Genomic DNA, 15,935 nt, shown 5'->3' with positions numbered 1-15,935 from the left:
ACACAGTTTGTCTTCCGTAAAACATTATCTATGTGATCTTTCCAGTTTAGGTATTTGTAATTGCGGTTGCGAGGTGTGTAGGTCAACTGACTACCTTTAAATTTGTGTGATTTGCCGTGTAAACGAAACTTAATGTTTTTTTTTTTTTGTACTCATGTGGATGAACTCAGACTTTTTCTTATTCAGAGACAATCACCGCTTTTCGCATCATACAGATATCTTGTCTAAGTCACTTTGCTATTGGTTTTGATCTTCTGATAACATTACGAGACGGTCAATGACAGCATCAGCTGCAAATAGTCTGCAGTAGTGTTCAGATTATCTCCTAAATCGTTTACATCGATTAGGAGCAGCCGAGAGCCTATAACACTTCCTTGTGGAATGCCGGATATCGCTTGCGTTTTACGCGACGATTTTGCGTCCATTACCGCCTGTTGTGACCTTTCTGACAGGAAGTCAGCTTTCTGACAAGAATCATGAATTCAGTCGCACAACTGAAGCGGCCTTCCAAGTTCCAGAAGGAGGGGCAGAAGTTGAAGGCGATATCATTGCAGAACCTGGAACGGTACCACGATGAAGACTATAGTCTCCCGCCCCTTATTGTCGCGGGAGATGACACGTGGTGTTATCATTGTGAGCCAGGGAGCGAGCGTCACATCCAGCAATGGCATCAACCTGGGAGCCGGTATCTAGAGCCTGTTGTATATCATGCACAAAGAGGGACAGCTGTGTCTCGCATGACCGCTGTTTCCTAAAACCGTGCTGGTTTCTACATATGAGCTTCCCAGAGTCTAGGAAGGTCGTTATGTCTGAACAAAAAATTTATTCCATGATCCTACAACAAATCGAAGTCAGTGAAATTGGCCGATTTTCTACCCTTTTTATAGATTGCTATGACCTGTGCCTTCTTCCAGTCCCGTGGAACTTTCCGCTGTTCCAATGATCTATGATAGATGATGGATAAGAATGATGCTATATTTGTAGCATAGCAAAAATATAATCTTACGGGAATACCGTCTGGGCCAGATGCCTTCCTGGCGTCTAAGGATCTTAACTGTTTTACAACCCGGTTACACTAAACACTATCTCAGCCATCCTTGCGTTTGTTCGATAGTTGAAAGGGGGAATGGTGCTGCAGTCCTCTACCGTAAACGAGTTTTTGAAAGCTATATTTAGAATTTCGGCCTTCTGTTTATCGTCATCAGTTACGTTACCCGTACTGCGCTTGCACGCACTTTTCAATATCCAAGAGTGCGGATAATTGCATCCACACTTACTTCGATAATTGACAGATGCAGCACCAATTGCCAAGTCGTAATGCGTCTGTCCTCGCGAATGCCATCATCAGCTCGCTGCGACATGTCAGGTGTGACAGCTGTGGATGGTCTCCCCGAGGGCTGCAAATCGTGGAGCTCCGCCGAACCGCATTCTGTTTACCTGACCCTGTTTGCCCAGTGACTAGCTGTACTTCTGTCGACAGCAGATGCTCCATAGACTTTGCACAAGCGTTTGCGAATATTTCCCACAGTTTCTTTCTCTGCAGTCAGATTCAGTGACGACACATTCCTTGTAACGTACGTCACCTACAGACGCCATTTTGAAACTGTCTTGCAGCTACTCTATCCGTCGGAAGTGACGGAAACTTGGTGCGCTCATTCAGGGGACTTCAGATAATACATGCGTAGCGTTTCGCATCCGTAGCATTGGTTTAGGCTGAGAAAAATGCGGTGCATTGCTTTCCGGGCAACTATCGTATAACAGAAGAATTAACAAAATCTTTCAAACAGTTTCAATGTGACAAACTGCCTATTTGCTTCTGTCTCGGGTTCTTCGGCCGACGTTCGTCTGACGATTTTACTGACGTTTCGCCAGCACGAGTGGCTGGCATTGTGAGACTGATCATGTAATAAAATTCACCGACACTGAAGTTCTGGCTGTAGAGAAGCACTATCACGCCCGCTTGTTTAGAGAAGCTGTAGATATACACAAACACGGGAACAGCTTCAACAAGAAAGAGGAAAGCCTTAATGCCGTCGGCACACGGACCGTGCTGTCGAACGTTAACGTTGAGCGTGCCAAGTTCAGTGTGCTGCTGAACGCTCAGGAACGATGCGACTTGTGCATACGGTGCGTGGGCCCCGACGTAGTATACGCGATCGCAACGCACTCCAGCGGCAGTTGCGGGATGTTTCTAATTCGTAAATCACATTGTTTACTCAACGGGCCCGCGTAAAATTCCCACGTTAGCTCTATTAAAATCGCACATTTCCTCCATTATCCACGAAAAGGAAAGTACCATGTCCAATCAATAAGGACACAGGCTTATAAAAGTTCCATTTCAAACAGTGCGGTAAAAATTAGGAGTACTTCCCCGCATAAGATAAACATTATTTCATCATTCCCACATTTTAGTAAAACCCCAAGGTCAGTCCTACTCGATCTCTGTTCTTACCCAGTAGCAGAATCTTTGCAACGTGTGTATTACGAAGCGTAAAAGAGAAAGGAGCAAAATATCTTTATACAAGTAGCGCAAGCTGTCCTGTAGATTAAGCCAATCGAACAAAGTCACCCCTCAAAAACTGGTGAACTATTTACATAATATCAAATATTATAGTATATACTTATATTAAATTAATAATATCAGAACCTAATAAAAACGCGAATGTTAGGGAAAAAATTTGGAAGTGTCAAAACTCGAACCATCGCCCCAATAAACAACTCAACGCTAGTCAGTGACGCTACTCATTACACTACACCAACAACACACGCATTTCATATAATCATATTATATTATGGCTTGCTGAAAACCTTAATCGTAGATACGGTACTAATTGAAATTTAATTATAACAAATTGTACCAAGAACAATGCATTTTGGGTGGATCTTCAATGTGTCGCTGCCTTCAAATAGCCTACTCTCATAATACGGAAGTTACAATAGTTCATTTGTCACGAATATGTTGTTTCTCATTATTTTATTGGAACGAATCACACAGTTAACAACGGGTTTTCCAGTGATTCTCAGTTTGCTGGTGCTCAGAAACGGCATATATGCATATAGGCTTGAAATGAATGCCAATACGGCGCCTCACAACTCTGAAGGGAGACGGCGTGCGTTGTGCCATCTCACTGGTCAACGCTCAGACGCACGCTTAGAATATCTGACATGCCAGATACTGCTCTGCACGTTCGGAAAGACTACCGAACGTGCTATTCCACGCTATGACGTCAGAAACTCGGCAAGCCCAACGCTCAACGTTCGGATTCACGGTCCGTGTGCTGACGGCTGTAGGGTAAACGGATCCTGGCTTCCTGTACTGCAGCGAACGACCGTCGCAGGTAGCGAGAGGAGAACCGCACCGGAAATGACGGCGGAGAAGCCCTCGGACGTTGGGGCGCCAGGTGCATATAGTCTGCGGCCGCGAGCTCGGCTCCAGTTCACCACCGGCAATGGAGGGTGAAGCTTTGACAATGCCAGGCACTCGCGCTGGCGAAACGTCAGTAAAATCACCAGAAGAACGTCGGCCGAAGAACCCGAGACAGAAGCAAATAGGCAGTTTGTCAACAAGTGGCCACGAAACCCTTAACAGTTTCGTATTTTCAATGTGCTCGGTCCAGTCATATAATGTGACAATATCCTATGTTTGACGTCAGCGCGGGATAACCGACCACAGACGGTAGGTGGCAACACTAGCGGCGGAGCACACGATAAACATTGCATTCGTTGTCGTAATGCGGAAAGGGATGAATCTGTCTGATGTCCAAGAGGCCCTGATCATTGGCTTACGGGCCAAGGATGGAGGTCCAGTCATAATACAGAATGTCCCACTCTTCCGACAGGCACCATTGCTCAGATCAGCCACCAACACCCACACATGTCCTACACAGGGGTGCACCCAACATCACCACACTTCCTCGTGCCACAACATATAAACAATGGCAGGAATGAAAGACACAGGTCTGCCACTCCCTTGCTACAGGCAAGGAACTGGCGCGCCGCCTGACATGAGCAAACGTGCGTCCTGACTTGACATATCTGACGCTGCCTCAGGCATCCACTTACTATCATCACTATGAACGAACCTCGCCCCCATACACCATCCCTTACCCCAAGTTGTGCCTTAACCTGCCTTAACCTAACCCACGTTGTGCCTTAACCTAACCCACGTTGTGCCTTAACCTAACCCAATTATAAATTGTTGACGTACCGTCGTGGTTAAGGTATACGGTGCGTGGAAATATGACGCTATGCAAAGCCGGCGTCGAGGCAATTGTGGTGGACCACAGGGGCGCGGAGATGTGCAGCTGTTGAACCGTGTGGCTGTCAACAGTATTTCCTCAAAGACCGTTTAGCGAGCTTTGCTGGGTAAATGCCCCTGCAGCGGGCGGCGGGTTCATGCACGCTTGCTGACTGCTGTCCGTCGGTACTCTGGTAACGTGCCCTTAGCGCTGGGATTTCACCCGGAACAAGTCCCGCCCATTCACCCCCCTCCACGCCTATCCATAGTGTAAGGCCCACCCCTAAACGGCCGCCAGTTCCACAAACTGGAAGCTACATCAAAGTTGTTATCCTCATGGTCCAATATATGTCACACTGTGATGACTGTCGAATTGAACGAGGACATAGAAGCAATTCAGAGGCGGGCTGCTAGATTTGTTACTGTTAGGTTTGATCAACACGCGAGTGTTACAGAAATGCTTCAGGAACTCGGGTGGGAGTGTCTGGAGGAAAGGAGGTGCTCTTTTCGTGAATCGCTACTGAGGAAATTTAGAGAACCAGCATTTGAGGCTGACTGCAGTGCAATTTTACTGCCGCCAACTTATATTTCGCGGAAAGACCACAAAGATAAGATAAGAGAGATTAGGGCTCGTACAGAGGCATATAGGCAGTCATTTTTCCCTCGTTCGGTTTGGGAGTGGAACAGGGAGAGAAGGTGCTAGTTGTGATACGAGGTTCCCTCCGCCACGCACCGTATGGTGGATTGCGGAGTATGTATGTAGATGTAGATTCATTAATGATAAGAAAGTTCAGTTTTTCTGGATAGTAATATAATATGAATGTGCATTATTAAAGAAATATAAAAGTATTTATTCCGCAGCTCGTGGTCGAGCGATAGCGTTCTCGTTTCCCGCGCCCGGGTTCCCGGGTTCGATTCCCGGCGGGGTCAGGGATTTTCTCTGCCTCGTGATGACTGGGTGTTGTGTGATGTCCTTAGGTTGGTTAGGTTTAAGTAGTTCTAAGTTCTAGGGGACTGATGACCATAGATGTTAAGTCCCATAGTGCTCAGAGCCATTTGAGCCATTTGAAAAGTATTTATAGAGAATTGAAAGCATCGCCAGCAATAGAAAACAAAAAATAACGTGATGTTATTTAAGGGCAATAAGGATAAATTTTCATTAACTAATTCACTTATTATAATACGTTTATTTGAGGGAAACAGCGGAGCAAACATACAGTGCGAAAACAATGGTCTTGAATCAGTCGTGTCGGTAGTAAAGCCACGGATGCAGTCGACTAATTCTGTTGTCTAAAATCGACGTTATATAGAAATAAGTGAAAGTCGTTTTGTTTATGTAGGCCCTCATAGTAGCACACGAAAATTAAAGAATATAAGAATGCCATAAAGTAGAAATGCCTAATGAAAGTAGTAAGATATTTGCTTATATGCCATATTTCGTTAGTATTTGCATGGGTAACGGGTGAATTTTAACTTGTAAAGTCTTCCAGTGCCATACCTGCGCATTATAAACGAGGTTATAAAGAATTGTGGCTGTTTCGGTGTGATTAGTGTCCCATATGCTGTTGCAAACGCCTCAGGAAAATAATCTGTCGTTATTCTTTGTCCTGTCTGTTTTTAACCAAAACATTTATTAATTTCGTAAACGTCATTCAAACAATTTTTTAAGAATAATAATGATGATGTGTATGTTTGTTACAGAGCAGTTATGGAGGAAATAAATGCTGCAGTGTTCCACGGCTGTAAAACGTCATTCATGCTGTGCTAGTTCTTCTTCTACCCATAAAACTTTTCAGCAAAACTATTCAGTGAATAACACGCAAAAGCAGCTTGGATCGATCTAGCAAGAACAAAGTAATTTTGATACGATCTGGAAGTATAGTGAACATTGGTGCTTGTTTCACATATACTGTCTGAGTTCTGAAACTTAAATGTCGAATATTCTGTGGTTCCTCTTTCTCCAAGCAAATTATTCTTTGAGGGTAGGTTTTTCCTGTTGTAGCTTTGGGTGTTTTTTCTCACATAGAAGTATGTTTCTTCGTAGGCTGCTCATCTCAATACTGAGTTCTCGTATTTAAAGAATTCAGTGCTTAATTGTTTTCTCTCATGTTTGCTGTGCAAGTACCTGTCACAGCTGAGGCCAATTGTGCACGTTTTTTTTTTGTAACGTGTCTTTTAACTATCTGACAAAATTTAAGACCCAACAAGATATTAGTTTAACATTCACTCCAAGTGTAGCCGAACGCGGTAGACGTGGGTCAACTGAAACGATGCCCAGGCGCCGAACAAAGACCGGGAAAACCGGGGGTGAGTGGGCGGGACTTGTTCCGGGTGAAATCCTAGCGCCAACGATTCCTTTAGCACCGAGCGCCGCGGTTTTCGAATCCGCGCCAGACGGCCTGGAGAACGATGACCACTCTAGGCTAGGCGCAAATTGAGACGCGTATAGCACGTGTGACGTGACACTAGACTACAGCGCGACACGCACGTGCCGCACGGGTCGCGCGGGTCCAGCGCATATTGCGACGCGTACACCATACTTCGCACGCGCCGACTGGCGACGCTCTGCGCTGACTGAACCGAAACGCGCGCAACTTCTTATCTTTCTCAAACGATTTTACAGAAACTATTCTCTGAAAATATATGATTTTTGCCTTACTTGTAGCGTTTATATGTCAGCTTCGTGACGAAGTGCCCATCACCTCGCTAATGACCATTCTTATTGTGATGTACACATTTTAGTAAGACACTACGCACAGCTCAAAAAGTTTACAACGAAAATTAGGGGTCGCTATGATTTTGCGTTTGGTGCGTGTTACACCATATGTTGTTGCGTATGAAATTCAGCTAACTTGCTGAATTTTTGTTTAGACTTGGGAGGAGATCTCTATCTGCCTCCGATCTCGAGAAAATGGATCGCATGTAGCGCGCTCACTTCTGATCTCACGCCCGCGAGAATGAAATACTCGCAACATCTCTCGTATCTCCTAAACCGCTCGAGACATCGAAACGAAAGTTTGGCGAATGATAGCACACAAGGAGGAGAGTGTTTGGCCAATTGTTAAACACGCGGAACTTTCTTATGTATGGCGATATATCACTACTTATACTTCTTTTTTTATTTATTTCACTCCAGTGACTGTAATTTTTTAAGAGTTATCGACAGCTAGCGAAACAAGAGCTTCCTAGTATGAAAATAAACATGAAATTTCTTCTTTTATACTACTGCAAACCGATACTACCAGGTTTTTCGTAAGCTATTGAGCTCTGTGCTTGCCAATTACTTGTTTAATGAGGCCCTCCGTTTCGTAATTCTGTCTCAATAGCTGATGTGAGATGAGTTTGGCAAATTACATTGTGACAAAGGAAGTACAATTAAACCAGTCACCAAGAGAAATGTGATGCTTCTTCGAGTGAGAAAAGGTTAACAACTCACACAAAAACAGATTGGCAATTCTGCTGGAATTTTGGTGGAATCCCCGTAACCCATCGTATTTTTAACACTGAGCGACTGGAATGGAAACTTACCAAAGGATTTTATTCCTTCTCTTGATCTGAGCAGTATTAAGATAATGACGAGCGTTCCTTCAGGCGGAATGATAGGCACATGCCAGATACTGTTTACTCACCAAGGGCTTGCCAAACTGACAATGCGTGATCGCGAATAAAACAGTTGTTATTGAGAAAAATAAACAATTGATCTGTCACACAACACAATGGTGAGTGTATTGTCAGCAGCGGAGGATAATGCACATGAGAGGAATGCACAAGCTAGTCATGTGTGTCTTGTGAGATGGAGTTCGAAAAACATTGTCATGAAAGTAGATCTGCCTTTGTCAGCAGCACATTTCAACAAATTAAATATATCTAATCATAACACTCTTTTAGGACATTCCTACTTTCGTAATAATATCGACAACTTTCTTCATTTGTGTAGCCTGTTGTATAATTAGTTTATTAATGCTGATAATCTCCATGCAACAATTGAAATGCTTTCTCTCATCGCAGAGGCATACGGTGCAATTCCAGTGGCCAATGGGTCATCAGTTACTGAGGTATACATTTTTCTTGACAGAAGAAAAACAAAACAAAACTATGCACATATAAGTAACAGAAAAGTATAACGTACTAACGAAGAAAGCTGGAGCGTTTAAATGGCGAAAAACGAAATACTACCCAAAGGCAATAAAATTCGGTACACAGTAAGGCAAAATTTATCGTATGGGCAATATTACCACTGCTCATATGCGCCGATCCGATGTGAGCATATGACCGGGCTACTTTTCCGCTCCGCGCCTCAAATTTCCCACGGTGCTAGCGAGGCAAGCGCGACGCGCGGCGCGAGAAACTGTGCCTCAACCACAACGCCGCGCGACCTGGCGCAGGCGCGTGTCGCGTCCCAGTCGCGTCGCGTCGCAATTTGCGCGGTCTCATTTGAAACTGTGATGTTACAAAAACGCGCGCTGCGCTTCGTCGCGCCACACGCGCTATACGCGTCTCAATTTGCGCCTAGCCTAGCTAGAGGTCGCTACAGCAGTCACGCCGTAAGCCGTGGCTGCGACCGCTACTAGCCACGAGCCTAAAATGAGGGCGCCACTGTGGATCACGTGACCCCAGCGGCCAATAGCGACATACCCTGTCGTGTACTTCGGCGGCTGCATCTCACGCAGCGAGGCAGTCTGGTATTCGCGTTGTTTCAGTTGACATCTCGCTTACAGACATCGTGTTTACGTTGCGCCTGCTAACTTCCCGTTTACGAGTGGGCGTTGTTTTGATTTCGTGAGGTTGTCTCTCGTGACCCCGTTGCTTAGTACTTTGTTGTTGATCTCGGTCTCTTGCTCGGTTATCTGTTGTCGTGCCTGTCCTTGCAGTCCCGTTCGTCCGTCTTGTTACTCCTCGGGCCGCTCCCGTCGATCCCGCCGCGTTCTGGGTTGGGTCGATCTGGTGGAAGAGACCAAACAGCGAGGTCATCGGTCTCATTGGATTAGGGAAGGATGGGGAAGGTAGTCGGCCGTGCCCTTTCAAAGGAACCATCCCGGCATTGGTCAAGTCACACCAATACCCAAAAAGGGAAGTAGGAGTAATCCGCTGAATTACAGGCCTATATCACTAACGTTGATTTGCAGTAGGGTTTTAGAACATAAACTGTATTCGAACATAATGAAGTACCTCGAAGAAAACGATTTATTGACATATACTCAGCATGGATTCAGAAAATATCGTTCTTTTGAAACACAACTAGCTCTTTATACTCATGAAGTAAGTGCTATCGACAGAGGATGTCAAATTGATTGCATATTTTTAGTGAAGTGTTGACATAAGTGCCAACACCGTGTTTCTTGAGGGGGCCGAAAGGCACGCGTTTAAACTCACGCAGGCTGGCGTGAGGTCTGAAAAGTACGTAGCTGCTGGAATACTTTAATCCACAACTGGTGTACATCGCTCTTGTACAGATATAATCTCCATTTCAATATACTTGGTGATGGCGCCTTGCTAGGTCGTAGCAAATGACTTAGTTGAAGGCTATGCTAACTATCTTCTCGGCAAATGAGAGCGTATTTGTCAGTGTAGCGTCGCTAGCAAAGTCGGCTGTACAACTGGGGCGAGTGCCAGGACGTCTCTCTAGACCTGCCGTGTGGTGGCGCTCGGTCTGCTATCACTGACAGTGGCGACACGCGGGTCCGACGTATACTAACGGACCGCGGCCGATTTAAAGGCTACCACCTATCAAGTGTGGTGTCTGGCGGTGAAACCACATTTAGATTTCCAGAAGGCTTTAGACACCGTTCCTCACAAACGTCTTCTAATCAAACTGCGTGCCTACGGAGTGTCGCCTCACTTGTGCTACTGGATTCATGATTTTCTGTCAGAAAGGTCACAGTTCGTAGTAATAGACGGAAAGTCATGGAGTAGAACAGAAGTAATATCCGGCGTTCCCCAAAGACGTGTTATAGGCCTTCTATTGTTCCTGATCTATATTAACGAGATAGAAGACAATCTGAGTAGCTGTCTTAGATTGTTTGCACATGCTGTCATTTACCGTTTTGTAAAGTCATCAGATGATCAAAACGAAGAGCAAAATGATTTAGATAAGATATCTGTATGGTGCGGAAAGTGGCAATTGACCCTGAATAAAGAAAAGTGCGAAGTTATTCACATGAGTACTAAAGGAAATCAGTTAAATTTCGATTACGCGACGAGTCACACAAATCTGAGGGCTGTAAATTCAACTAAATACTTAGGGATTACAATTACAAATAACCTAAATTGGAACGATCACATAGATAATATTGTGAGTAGAGCTAACCAAAGACTGCGATTCACTGGCAGAATACTTAGAAGGTACAACAGGTCTACCAAAGAGACTTCTTACACTACGCTTGTCCGCCCTATTCTGGAGTACTGCTGTGCGATGTGGGATCCGCATCAGGTGGGACTGACGGATGACATCAAAAAAGTACAAAGAAGGGCAGCTCGTTTTGTATTATCCCGAAATAGGGGAGATAGTGTCACAGACATGATACGTGAATTGGACTGGCAATCATTAAAAGAAAGGCGTTTTTCGTTGCGACGGGATCTTCTCATGAAAGTTCAATCATCAGTTTTCTCCTCCGATTGCCAAAACATTCTGTTGGCACCTACCTACAGAGGGAGAAATGATCATCACGATAAAATAAGAGAAATCAGGGCTCGCACAGAAAAATTTAAGTGGTCGTTTTTCCCGCGTGCCGTTCGAGAGTGGAACGATAGAGAGACAGCATGAAGGTGGTTCATTGAACCCTCTGTCAGGCACTTTATTGTGAATAGCAGAGTAATCACGTAGATGTAGATGTTGCCTGGAGCGATTTAGGGAAATCACGGAATACCTAAATCAGGATGGCCGGACGCGGGAATAAACCGTCGTCCTCCCGAATGCGAGTCCAGTGTGCTAACCACTGCGCCACTTCGCTCGGTCCGCCGCGATTTCGTTAGCAGCGTCCCAACGACAGCCCCCGTCGCGGTTACAACAGGTGCGAAGGCTGCAATTTGCGACCCAGCACCGCATCTGGATGTCACTGAGTGGCGATAGGTGGGCCTGCTTCTGAGACGAATCACGATTTCTCCTCCATTGGACAGATATCCGTTCGCTTGTATGGTGTGGAACGTCTGAAAGCAAACATCCTGCAACAATTGTTCGAGTATAATGACTTTTCTGGAGACTGTAAGAAACAGTGTGGGTTTTGAAAAAGGCGATCGTGTGAAACACAGCTCGCGCTATTCGTCCACGAGACTCAGAGGGCCATAGACACGGGTTCCCAGGCAGATGCCGTGTTTCTTGACTTCCTCAAGGCGTTCGATACAGTTCCTCACAGTCGTTTAATGAACAAAGTAAGAGCATGTGGACTATCAGACCAATTGTGTGATTGGATTGAAAAGTTCCTGGATGAACCGTATCATCTTCATCTTTGCCTAGGTGGGGTGTGTCGTCTTCCGGAGCCTTGGCTTTGCTCTGCCGCGATTGGTCCGTTTGCTTACAAATTTCGGAGGGCGCTGCGTTCTGTTGGGAGAGTATCGAGTGCTGCTGCCAGAGTGAGACGGGGAGTTTAGTTTCCGGTTGTGTGGCAGCGCAATGTTGCGGGAAAGGTGGTATAACTTCCTGTGAACGCGCGTGGTTGCTACGAGCGTGTGTACTCGGGACGGCGGCAGTCGTTCTGGACGGGCTGTTTGATAAGGAAGCTCGGCGTGGCAACTGTTGACGCGGCGTGTCCGCGTTGCTGTGGCGGAACTGGAGCGATTGACATAACTCGAGTTGGTGCTGGTTGCAACCTGTCGCCGAATGCTTGTCTGCCTTCTGGACTAACGGTGAGAATTTCTTGACCGGATGTGTCTCACTCAATTTCTGCCCGTGTCGTGGGGTGTGTTTTGCTCTAAGGTCGTGTGCCATGGTGTTTCGCAATTTTAGTAACTTAGGCGTGCCCGAAATCTCGGTTCAATGATATTGTCAATTATATTGTCAAGTGTAACTATCACTAGAAAAGAGTGTTAACTCATCACTAGAAAAGACTGTTAACTCTCTGTGCCGTAATAACTGAACCTAAAATATTATCTTTGGCTGAAATTTTATTCTGACCCAAGTGCAATAACGATCTCGTATTTTACAATTTGAGTGGTATTATTATTTAGTACTGGCCGCCACATTTATTAACTCGAAGATTTACGTAGGCCAGTGGGCGTCATTAACAGTTCCTGCCTAGATAGGCGTTATATTTTGAACCATGTGTTTCAATGTTTAGTAATTTTTAGTTTGTGTTATAGAGAGTTGCTGTCATGCCCTATGTGGACGATTCGTCACGTTGGTGAAGTTTCTAGTTGTTCTGCTGGTCTGTGCCATATTGCTAAAGCAGTCAGTCCTAGCACAGCTGATTGTAAATTTTTCCTAGTGGTGAGGAGCACAGGCTGGTTTTAAGTGCTAACTCACTAACTTCAACCATTCTCATCGTTATTACTACTGATATTCAGATCCTTCAGGCCGAGTGGCGACGTCACTATCCCTTTTTGGTCATTATCTTGTTAGCTTGTTTCATTAAAAAAAACCTTTGGTGTATGAATTTGTCTTTTGGTCTTTACTGCTCCTTTGGACGAACTAAATTAACTGTTGGTTTTGCATTCTTGTAGCATTATCAAAACTGTGGTTATATGATTAAAGTCATTTCTTTCAGTAACTTATTGTATCGGTCAATAATTAATCAAAAGTGTTGGGTCCTAAAGACCGTGATTATCTCCTTATGTTGAATCTTAAGGTTGTCATTCTGACATTACAGTTGTGAATGTTCAGCGGCCCTTCAGGCCTGGAGTTTAAAAAATTTTATTGTATTTTGTGATATATATATATATATATATATATATATATATATATATATATATATATATATATATATATATGTGTGTGTGTGTGTGTGTGTGTGTGTGAACAAGTGTTTTTTAATGTTTAATAAATTTAAATTGTGCTTGAAACTGTAACCTCATTTGGGTCTACGCTTTCACTCCCTGCAGCCTTTGAGCTCTGCTTACCTTAGGCTTTGGTTAAGTTTTCCCATACCACGACGTATCAGTGACGTGTGACGCATAGTGGTACGTCTCCAAATATCGATATGCAGCACGATGCAGTAGAAATGGGTTTGTAAACAAACACCAGACTGAAGAGTGCCGTCCAATTTTTTGAAATGGACTCCGATTATCCGAGCCTGAGTTTATGGCACCTGCATACGACCTCAATAGATCCGTGTTGGGAACCCCATAGAACCAGCCGCGTCGGAAGGACAGACATACGTGTAAGCCTGGATGCTTCCACTTCCCACCCAGGGTTTTTTGTTTTGCCCATCTGTCTTCTGACTCGTTTCATGCGGCCCGCCATGATTTTGTCTCCTGTGGCAGCCTCTGCCCTTGAATGCAAGGTCGCAAAAGGCCAATGGTGTTTACTACACTTGACGCACCACATATTGCCTACCATGCAACCACAGTTTTGACTGCTAATGGCAACAGGGGGTGGAACTGGAGATATCCGACGGTGAACGCAGCACAAGGCTACGGAGCGTAGTTGAATTGCTTAGTCGACGAGTAACTCACAACAGTGATAGTGGCGTTGACTCAAAGCAGAGCAATGGTAATGATAAACATAGCAAATATAGCATTATATCTACTATAACAGTTGCCGAAGTTGGTATTTCGTGAGGAAGGAAGCCAAGGAATTTCGCAGAGTGAGAAAGAAGTGGCAGATGAAATATCAGCGTTTCTGAAGGATCAGTCAGTCGAATGTGTGGTTTGGTATACTTTCGACAATGATGACGATACGAGCTTAACAAGTGAAAGTGATTTTCAAACAGGTTTCGAGCCATGTAGTTCGTCATCCTTGCCGGACAGGGAGCCACAAATCCCGTCTCCAGTGAAAGGTAGTTAAGGACAATCGTTGCGCAAGGAGCGAGTACTAAACATAATTAAACGCAGGGAAGATCACTCGAAACATAATTAAAAAAATTATGAACTGATTTCCGGTATGTCCGCAGCGATATGACCACGTAGTGCATAAGAAAAATTACGGATATTCAAGGGAGGACAAGGCATGCTTGTTACAAACAATTGGTGTTTGCACTTTCCAAGGATGCTCGACACAATTCACAGGATGTGCAGTTGGTGGCCTACTACGTTATGCACATCAAATTGCGCGCGGATTCGACTGTAGTGATTTCACGGGAAGCAGTGGATGGCTGCATAACTTCGAACAGAGCTACAGAATTGGAAGACATAAGATAACGAAATTTCGCACAAAACGTCAACTTGACGATGCACAGAAAACTGCAGAATCGGTCCGAAAATTTGTAGATGAGATAAACAAACTTATTCCGTCTTTCAGTAAGGAATTTGTTTTCAACTTCTAGTAAGCGGTAAATTGAAGAGGAAATGGATATGAAAGGAACCCTGGAAATAAGAGGTACCAAGAGAGTTGTAACAAGATCAACAAACATCAGTGTCTTAACGCATATTATATAACTATCCCGACTAATAGTCGGGATGGTAAATCGGCTGGAAAGTTATTTATTGTGCGCAAGTTGTTGGAAGTTCTCTGCCCGCTACGAATCTTTGTCGTGTGCGTGATCTTGCAAGGCCAGCAGGGAATGTTTAAGTCACAGCAAGCAAGAGAGAGAAAATGTGCGACAGAGAACTACTACTACGGCATCAGCACTGCTTTTGGCCACTAGCTTGTCAAAGTAACTTGCTTTTACTTTATTCCTGGTCTGCGCATATAAATGATACACCCTTAGAGCAAAGTACACGCCTTGAAAAGTGCCTGACATTGCAGTTCATACCACCTGTAACCAGTGGACAAATTCAGCATCTGTATGTTTGTTTTTTCCGTGCATATGAGTCATATTATCGCGCTACCTGCAGCTACACCTTAAAGGATAGCCATTTTCATAGTAAACTCCACGACTAACAATATCGCATTCGGTCGTATGCCATCACATTCCATCAGTTCTCGTTACCCTGTGACACCAATATGATTCTGAATGCGTTTTTTAAGAGTGGATCATAGCTGGACGTCCTGCACTGTTTGTAACTTCCGAGGAGTTCGCCTTCGATCTGGTGGTGTGAATCTTTGTAATCACTGTGACAAGCCATTTTTTACCCGGTGTTCAAGGTGCAAGGTAATGGTTTGTTCTGAACATTTCTTGAATGTCGACGATACCCATTTTGTGAACTGTGATATATATGTCCCTTACAAGATTAATCTGTACATCTCCCGCATACTCGCTTTGTGTCGCACATGGTGAGTCATTAGCAGATAATATTTCTCCCGTCATTATTGTTAATATAACACTTTCGAATGACACTTACTAAAGGCCGAACTTGCGACCTCACACACGAGGGGTTCCTTGTCAGGAAAGTAAACGACGCCGGCCGCTGTGGTCGAGCGTTTCTAGGCGCTTCAGTCCGGAACCGCGTTGCTGCTACGGTCGCAGGTTCGAATCCCGCCTCGGGCATGGATGTGTGTGTTGTCCTTAGGTTAGTTAGGTTTAAGTAGTTCTAAGTCTAGGGGACTGATGACCTCGGATGTTTAGTCCCATAGTGCTTCGAACCATTTGAACCATTTGAAAGTAAATGACGTCCAACTTTCTCAATTATTCGTTTTAGACACTCGAATTCCTATCTACAACTTCAA

Source organism: Schistocerca piceifrons, chromosome 10, assembly GCF_021461385.2.
Source record: "Schistocerca piceifrons isolate TAMUIC-IGC-003096 chromosome 10, iqSchPice1.1, whole genome shotgun sequence".
Lineage (NCBI taxonomy): Eukaryota > Metazoa > Arthropoda > Insecta > Orthoptera > Acrididae > Schistocerca > Schistocerca piceifrons.
Note: the sequence above shows the minus strand (reverse complement) of the source record.